The 8,073-nt window shown below is 46.6% G+C and overlaps 1 pseudogene; it reads right to left on the reverse strand.

The window, feature by feature from the left end:
* LOC111952686 (lysine-specific demethylase 4B-like) overlaps nt 1–8,073 on the reverse strand; it is a 78,899-nt pseudogene that overhangs the window by 33,230 nt on the left and 37,596 nt on the right.

Below are 8,073 nucleotides of genomic sequence, written 5' to 3' on the forward strand. Positions count from 1 at the left end.
ACCTGTGTGTATGGTTTGTACCCTACCTGTGTGTATGGTTTGTACCCTACCTGTGTGTATGGTTTGTACCCTACCTGTGTGTATGGTTTGTACCCTACCCGTGTGTATGGTTTGTACCCTACCCGGGTGTATGGTTTGTACCCTACCTGTGTGTATGGTTTGTACCCGACCTGTGTGTATGGTTTGTACCCTACCTGTGTGTATGGTTTGTACCCTACCTGTGTGTATGGGCAGAACAGAGTGCATACGGCACAGTAGGGTTCCAGGGTGGCCACGGCCGCATTGAAACTCTTCTCAGCCAGGATGTTGGGAGTGCGGTTCTGCCACAAGTGACCCGCCTTCTTCACATGGCCATCCAGCGGCAAGGGGGAGAACAGCTCTGATTAGCGAGAAAGGAGCAAACACACACACGCGTCAGATCAGTCTAGATACACACAGAATGCGCATACAAGCAAGAATATAGGCTGTATCGGGATATAGGCTGTATCGGGATATATGCTGTATCGGGCCTGCAATGCATGTAGCACAAGAGCCAGAGGAATCCGCAATAGTGTGTTAGACCAGAACAGAGAGAATACAGACTGTGCTACAATGTCATCCCCTCAGAACCAACCTTCATCGCTGGACATTTCCTGCTTGACGATGGATAGCGGAGAGCGCATAGGCGGCTTGCTGAGGGGRTGCCGGCGACTCTTCTTCACCTCCATCTTAATCTTCAACTGCTTAGAGTAGTACGATGACTGCTGAGGAACCCCAAAAATGAATCAGCAAAATCCTGGGTTTGAATAAACATTTTCCACCGCTGATAATTAGTCCAGCTGTATAAGAGCATCTAAATTAATAACATCTAAAACGTTCAAATGGAGGCGTTGATAACCTGTGTTTTGAAAGCTTGAAGCTAGTGTTTTGGTTGTTCTATGCTCCAGGGTGAAGTTTCCCTTAGGTACAGATCTAGGAGCAGCTTCCTCTATACCAGGTATTCCCAAACTGGGGTATGCGTACATTTGGGGGGTTTCTCGCCTGAGTAGCCTCATTTCACTGCCAAAAATAAAATTAAACCATCTAGTGTTCAGCGAAATAACAACACAATGTCAAATACAGGTAGYYTAGTCAAATAATTAACATCAATTCACATTAATTAACTGTYACTCTCTTGCGGGAATTMCACTAACGGTCCGTATRTAGCCAAACGTAGCTGCTGCTCATGTTGGCATCTGTACTGATGGCACAAAAGCCATGACAGGGAGACATAGTGGAGTGGTAACGCGTGCAGAAGCAGTTGCTCCCGACGACACTTGGGTACACTGCAGCATCCACCAAGACGCTCTAGCTGAACTCTCGTGTATTTTCTGCATTATGCAATGATATGAGCAGTGACCATGTAACACTTTTACAACATACAGAAGTGTGCTGGTTATCAAGGGGCAAATAACCATMATTTTCACTTGTCTGACCGCTTGCATGATGATGAGTTTCTCACACGACTGGCCTGTCTGGGCGATGTTTTTTCTCACCTGAATGATCTGAATCTAGGATTACAGGGACTCTCCACAACTATATTAAGTGTGTGGGACAAAATTGAGGCTATGATTAAGAAGTTGGAGCTCTGTCTGCATTAACAAGGACAACACACAGGTCTTTCCTTCATTGTATGATTTTTTGGGTACAAAAGAACTAAAGCTTACGGACAATGTCAAATGTGATATAGCGAAGCACCTGAGTGAGTTGGGTGTGCAATTACGCAGGTACTTTCCCAAAACGGATTACACAAACAACTGGATTCGTTATCCCTTTCATGCCTCCAGTCCACTTACCAAAATCTGAACAAGAGAGCCTCATCGAAATTGCAACAAGCAGTTCTGTGAAAATGTAATTTAATCAGAAGCGACTGTCAGATTTCTGGATTGGGCTGCGCTCAGAGTATCCTGCCTTGGCAAATCGCGCTGTTAAGACACTGATGCCCTTTGCAACCACGTACCTATGTGAGAGTGGATTCTAGGCCCTCACTAGAATGAACACTAAATACAGGTACAGACTGTGTGTGGAAAATGATCTAAGACAGACTCTCTCCAAAACAACCCAACATTACAGAGTTATGTGCATCCTTTCAAGCACACCCTTCTCATTAATCTGTGGTGAGTTATTCACAATTTTYAATTAACAAATAAAGTTTTATATGTAAGATGGTTAAATAAAGAGCAAAATTATTGATTATTATTATATGTACCCTGGTCCTATAAGAGCTCTGTCACTTCCCACGAGCCAGATTGTGACAAAAACTCACTCATTCTTATATTTAATAAATGTATCGTATAGTGTGTGTGTGGCAGGCAAAAAACAACATTTGAGAGTGCGCTGACCYTGGTGCTAGAGGGGGTACGCAGCTGGAGGTTGAATGTTTGAAGGGGTACGGGACTACAAAATGTTAGGGAACCATTGCTCTACACCAATCCTAACCTTAACCATTAGTGGGGGAAAATGCAAAAACTGACCCAAGATCAGCGTCTAGAGCAGGGCTCTCCAACCCAATTCCTGGAGAGCTACCTTCCTGTAGGGTTTCACTCCAACCCCAATTGTAACTAACCTGATTCAGCTTATCAACCAGCTAATTATTAGAATCAGGTGTGCTAGAGTAGGGTTGGAGTGAAACCCTACAGGAAGGTAGCTCTCCAGGAACAGGGTTGGAGTGAGAATCTACAGGAAGGTAGCTCTCCAGGTACAGTAGGGTAGCAACCCTACAGGAAGGTAGCTCTCCAGGAACAGTGTTGGAGAGAAACCCTACAGGATGGTAACTCTCCAGGAACAGGGTTAGATTGAAACCCTACAGGAAGGTAGCTCTCCAGGAACAGGGTTGGAGAGAAACCCTGCAGGAAGGTAGCTCTCCAGGAACAGTGTTGGAGAGAAACCCTGCAGGAAGGTAGCTCTCCAGGAACAGTGTTGGAGAGCCCTGGTCTAGAGGCAACGTCATCCTACACCTTGTTCCAGCACTGCTTACCTGCTGCATGCCTTTCACATCAAGCCTGTCCTCTGCTGGTATTTCTGTGTCATTGCTGCCTTGGGGCTCCTTTGGTGTCTGGGGCATGTTGAATGTGGCAAACTTCTCAAACGCTGCTTGGAAGGAGTTTATAGGGGCCAGCGGCAGGGTAGGTTGCTGCTGCTGCTGCTTCTTCCTCTTCTTCTTCTTCTTCTTCTTCTTCTTCTCTCCATTCACCGTCAAGTGCTGTGGGTCTGCCTGGGGGTCGTGTACTGGGTGAGAGAAATAAAAGGGAAATGTGGAACCTCCCAATTCAATAAGGTAAAAAAGAATTATAATAATCGGTGTCCTAATATCTCTGTACCACTTGTTGGTTCTAATAGCCATTTCTTCTGATACCCATTTGATCTGGTACCTTGCGATATCATGTAGCTCACGTCTAACTCACTTTGGAAGTTTGAAACTGGGATATCAATTAAACTCCTTAATTGACCCAAAATTGAAATGGAATTTCATCCAACTGGTGCCTTGTGAAACATCCACCCCCCTCACTCTGACCTCCTGCTCTTCACCCTAACGACCTCCTCCTGACGCTCACGTTCCCCTCCTCCCCTCGGGCCTCAATCCTAAACCAAACAGTAGCAAAGACAATGCAAAACTAATCCAAGCCCCTACTGAGCCCTACACCAACCTCTTGTGGCCTTGGCGGCAACGGCGTCCTGCCTCTCTCGGTCCTGCCTCTCCCGTTCTTCCCTCTCCTGGTCCTCTCTCTCCATGGCCTCCAGGGTCTGAAACGCCTCCCGGGCCATCCTCTCCTCCCTCTCCTGGCGCCGCTGGGCCTCGCGCTCCTCCACCTGACGCTGGTACTCGGCGGCATCCATCTCAATGCCTTCCTCCGCCAGAACCTTGACCTCCTCCAGTTTCAGCCGCCGCAGCTGCTCCTTCTTCTGTAAAGCTCTGGGGACGGAGGGACGGGGCAAACAGGGACATGAGTGAATGATGACACTTACAGTACTTCACTTGTATTTACACATAACTCAGTACCTCGCTCCTTTACCTGTATTTTACTGTTCAAGTTTCCCCTGTAAAACATTCATGCTTTTAAAAGACACAAAGATGGATAGATAGAAATGTAGGACCAAAGAGTGAGAGACCTGAAAGTGAGAGACACTGGGTATAGTGAAAGGGGAGAGAGCCATAGCCTGGTTCCTCTCTAGGTTTCTTCCTAGGTTCTGGCCTTACTAGGCAGTTTTTCCTAGCCACCGTGCTTCTACACCTGCATTGCTTGCTKTTTGGGGTTTTAGGCTGGGTTTCTGTACAGCACTTTGAGATATCAGCTATTGTAAGAAGGGCTTTATAAATACATTTGATTGATTGATTGAGAGGGGAGAGAGCGGAGCGAGTGAGAGGGGAGAGAGTGGGCAGTGTGACTAGCTACACCAATTGGAACACAACCAGAAGCATGGCTGACACTGTTACACAAAAACATTATACACATACAAACACAATCCATGTCTCAATTGTCTCAAGGCTTAAAAATCCTTTAACCTGTCTCCTCCCCTTCATCTACACTGATTGAATTGGATTTAACAAGTGACATCAATAAGGGATCATAGATTTCACCTGGATTCACCTGGTCAGTCTACGTCATAGAAAGAGCAGGTGTTCCTAATGTTTTGTACACTCAGCGTATATTTATATCTTGGTAGTGAATGTGGTAAGCATGTAKGTATACATGTATCAGGTAGTGTGGGGAGGACGTATACAATTATACTCTTGGACAATGATGCCTTTCATCTTGACGGGTCGATGAAATTCAATTGTAAAGCAAGTGTACTGTCATCTCCCTTTCTCCCCCTGACCTCTGAAGCAGTTTCTGGCGGTAGGTGACCCGGTTGGCCCTCCAGTGCTCCAGCTCAGGGCTGGTCAGGGTGGTGGGTCGCTGGTGGTCCAGCACCATGCCGTCCTTTCCCTGTTTCCACTGGACGTAGCGCTCTGGCTGCAGGCAGCGGACAAACACGTCCATGGAGATCTTCACCATGTCCTTACGACATGTACACTGACCGAGAGGAGAGAGAGAGGGCATTGTGAGTACACACACATATATCAGGTCCTGGGGCTCTGTTCACAAACACACCCCACAGAGCCCCAGGACAGCAACACAATTAGACCCAACCAAATCATGAGAAAACAAAAAGRKMATTACTTGRCACATTGGAAAGAATTAAGAAAAAAAAGAGCAAACTAGAAAGCTATTTGGTCCTAAACAGAGAGTACACAGTGGCAGAATACCTGATCACTGTGACTGAGGAGAGAGCAGTGTGAGTATATCACAGTACACGGGGGTGGGGGCAGTTTGACTAGATACACGTACACTGGGGGAGGGAGAGGAAAAAGAGGGGAGAGGATAAAGGGGAGAGAGAGAGAGAAAATAGGGGAAATGGAAAGAGAGCAAGAGAAGATGAAAATAAAAACTAATTTTCTTTCTGTGCCCCGGTTGGTGTATTACATTTCTGTATTACATTTCTGCTTTATTTCCTGAGCTGTGCTGAGAGGCCTTATGTTCAATTACTGGGAACATTCTTCAGGCACGCTGCGCCTCAGACGGAGCCAGGCAGAACAAGTGGAGGAGACAGATCGAGAGCAAGAGAGAAACAGAGAGGTGAGGTACTAGAGAGACTTAGGGTTAGTAATAACATCAACAACAAGAGAAAGCCCCTCCCACCGCAAACCAATATCCACACACTACATCTCATCTAGGCAGCACTTGAGGGACGGAATTAAGTGAGGAAGAAACCGGCAGATGAAAGAGTCATCTGGCTACCAGGGTCTGATTGGGGACTTACGTAAAAACATTAACTGGAAGAGGTGAGAGACAGCAAAACACAAACGACCGGGAGATAAATGTGTCTCTTTGCAATGTCGTCTGGGAACAGGGGGCGTGGGAGGGTAGTAGCAGCGCACCAGAGGAAGTAGGAACCAAAAGAAAGTAAATCCCATTTCTGTCCCATAAAACTTAAGGGAAATTGATCAATTTGCCATTCCCGAGACAGGGTGGGGTACTATGCTTAGATGACTTCATTATCAAATGGAAATGTATAAAATGTCTCCAAAACCAACACGTGACCCCCCAAGGCCTTCTAGCCAATGAGCCCTATAGCCTACTCACTTCATATCCTAATGAAGTTAAATGATTGTAGGAAAACAAAAGACCTTAGGCGAGGTCGCCGCCTATTAGAAAAATATTCCACGTTAGGGGAGCGCTAAAAATACCGCCATGCGACCTCACTGGCCCCGACCGTCACCCTTCACTAAATAGGTCTAGACTCTCCGTTACCCATTGACGGCGGTGCGTGATAAAGCAATCGTCTTTTAAAACATCGCAACGTGATTGTACAACCTATGTGAGAAAAATAGGCTCACTAGAAAGTCCTGTGGCGCTCAGTTGGCAGMGCATACGAAAAATGTATGCACATGTAAAGGACGTCAGGCTGCTTAACGAGTACCACTTCCTCCTGATTTGACATTTTAGGCTGAGGTGTAAGTTTCACATCCATGTTCTAGACGCGTGAGAGAGTAGAGAAACTGTGGGAAAATCCAGTTTACAACCGTTAATGAGTCTGCTGTCCTCTTGTCTGCAGCAATGGGAGTGTGTCCATTATTCTTATATATTGTTTACCTTTATTTAACTAGGCAAGTCAGTTAAGAACAAATTCTTATTTACAACGACGGCCTAGGAACAGGGGCAGAACCTTGTCAGCTCGGGATTCGATCTGGCAACCTTTCGGTTACAGGCCCAACGCTCTAAGCACTAGGCTACCTGCCACCCCAAATAACAGCTAGTGCCATTTGGAGGCTCACAGACACTCCCAGAGAAACAGTAGAAAAACTGGATTCATTTGAACTTCATTTTGAGTTATTGAGCTAAACCGAGTGGGTGGAGGAATTACTGAGGTCCTGAGGACAGCTGCTTAACGAATGCCAACATGTCCATGCATATCGCATAAGGAAGCAGTCAACTGCATTCACACCTGCCACCAAAAAAAAGGATGCAGGTTTACTGAGTATGTCTAACATGGGTGATACACAGGCACACAAAGTGGTGAGGACAGGCATCTGCAATAAGAGGCTTTAGTGGTTGGTTAGGACAGGCATCTGCAATAAGGGGCTTTAGTGGTTGGCTAGGACAGGCATCTGCAATAAGGGGCTTTAGTGGTTAGCTAGGACAGGCCTCCTGCAATAAGGGCTTTAGTGGTTGGTTAGGACAGGCATCTGCAATAAGGGGCTTTAGTGGTTGGCTAGGACAGGCATCTGCAATAAGGGGCTTTATGGTTGCTAGGACAGGCTCTGCAATAAGGGGCTTTAGTGGTTGGCTAGGACAGGCATCTGCAATAAGGGGCTTTAGTGGTTGGCTAGGACAGGCTCTGCAATAAGGGCTTTAGTGGTTGCTAGGACAGGCATCTGCAATAAGGGCTTTAGTGTTTGCTAGGACAGGCATCTGCAATAAGGGGTTTAGTGGTTGGCTAGGACAGGCATCTGCAATAAGGGGCTTTGTGGTTGGCTAGGACGGCATCTGCAATAAGGGGCTTTAGTGGTTAGCTAGGACAGGCTCTGCAATAAGGGCTTTAGTGGTGGCTAGGACAGGCATCTGCAATAAGGGGCTTTAGTGGTTGGCTAGGACAGGCATCTGCAATAAGGGCTTTAGTGGTTGCTAGGACAGGCATCTGCAATAAGGGGCTTTAGTGGTTGGCTAGGACAGGCATCTGCAATAAGGGGCTTTAGTGTGGGCTAGGACAGGCATCTGCAATAGGGGCTTTATGTTAGCTAGGACAGGCATCTGCAATAAGGGGCTTTAGTGGTTGGCTAGGACAGGCATCTGCAATAAGGGGCTTTAGTGGTTGCTAGGACAGGCTCTGCAATAGAAGGCTTTAGTGGTTAGCTAGGACAGGCATCTGCAATAAGAGGCTTTAGTGTTAGCTAGGACAGGCATCTGCAATAAGGGTTTAGTGGTTGTAGTCATTTCTTATCCCTGCTACATGAGCTCATTTCCAGTGAGGCCGCAAGCCACCATACATTAAGCATAGCAGTGTCGTTATTAC

The sequence above is a fragment of the Salvelinus sp. IW2-2015 genome, linkage group LG26 (genome assembly GCF_002910315.2).
Source record: "Salvelinus sp. IW2-2015 linkage group LG26, ASM291031v2, whole genome shotgun sequence".
In the NCBI taxonomy this organism is placed as follows: Eukaryota; Metazoa; Chordata; class Actinopteri; order Salmoniformes; family Salmonidae; genus Salvelinus; species Salvelinus sp. IW2-2015.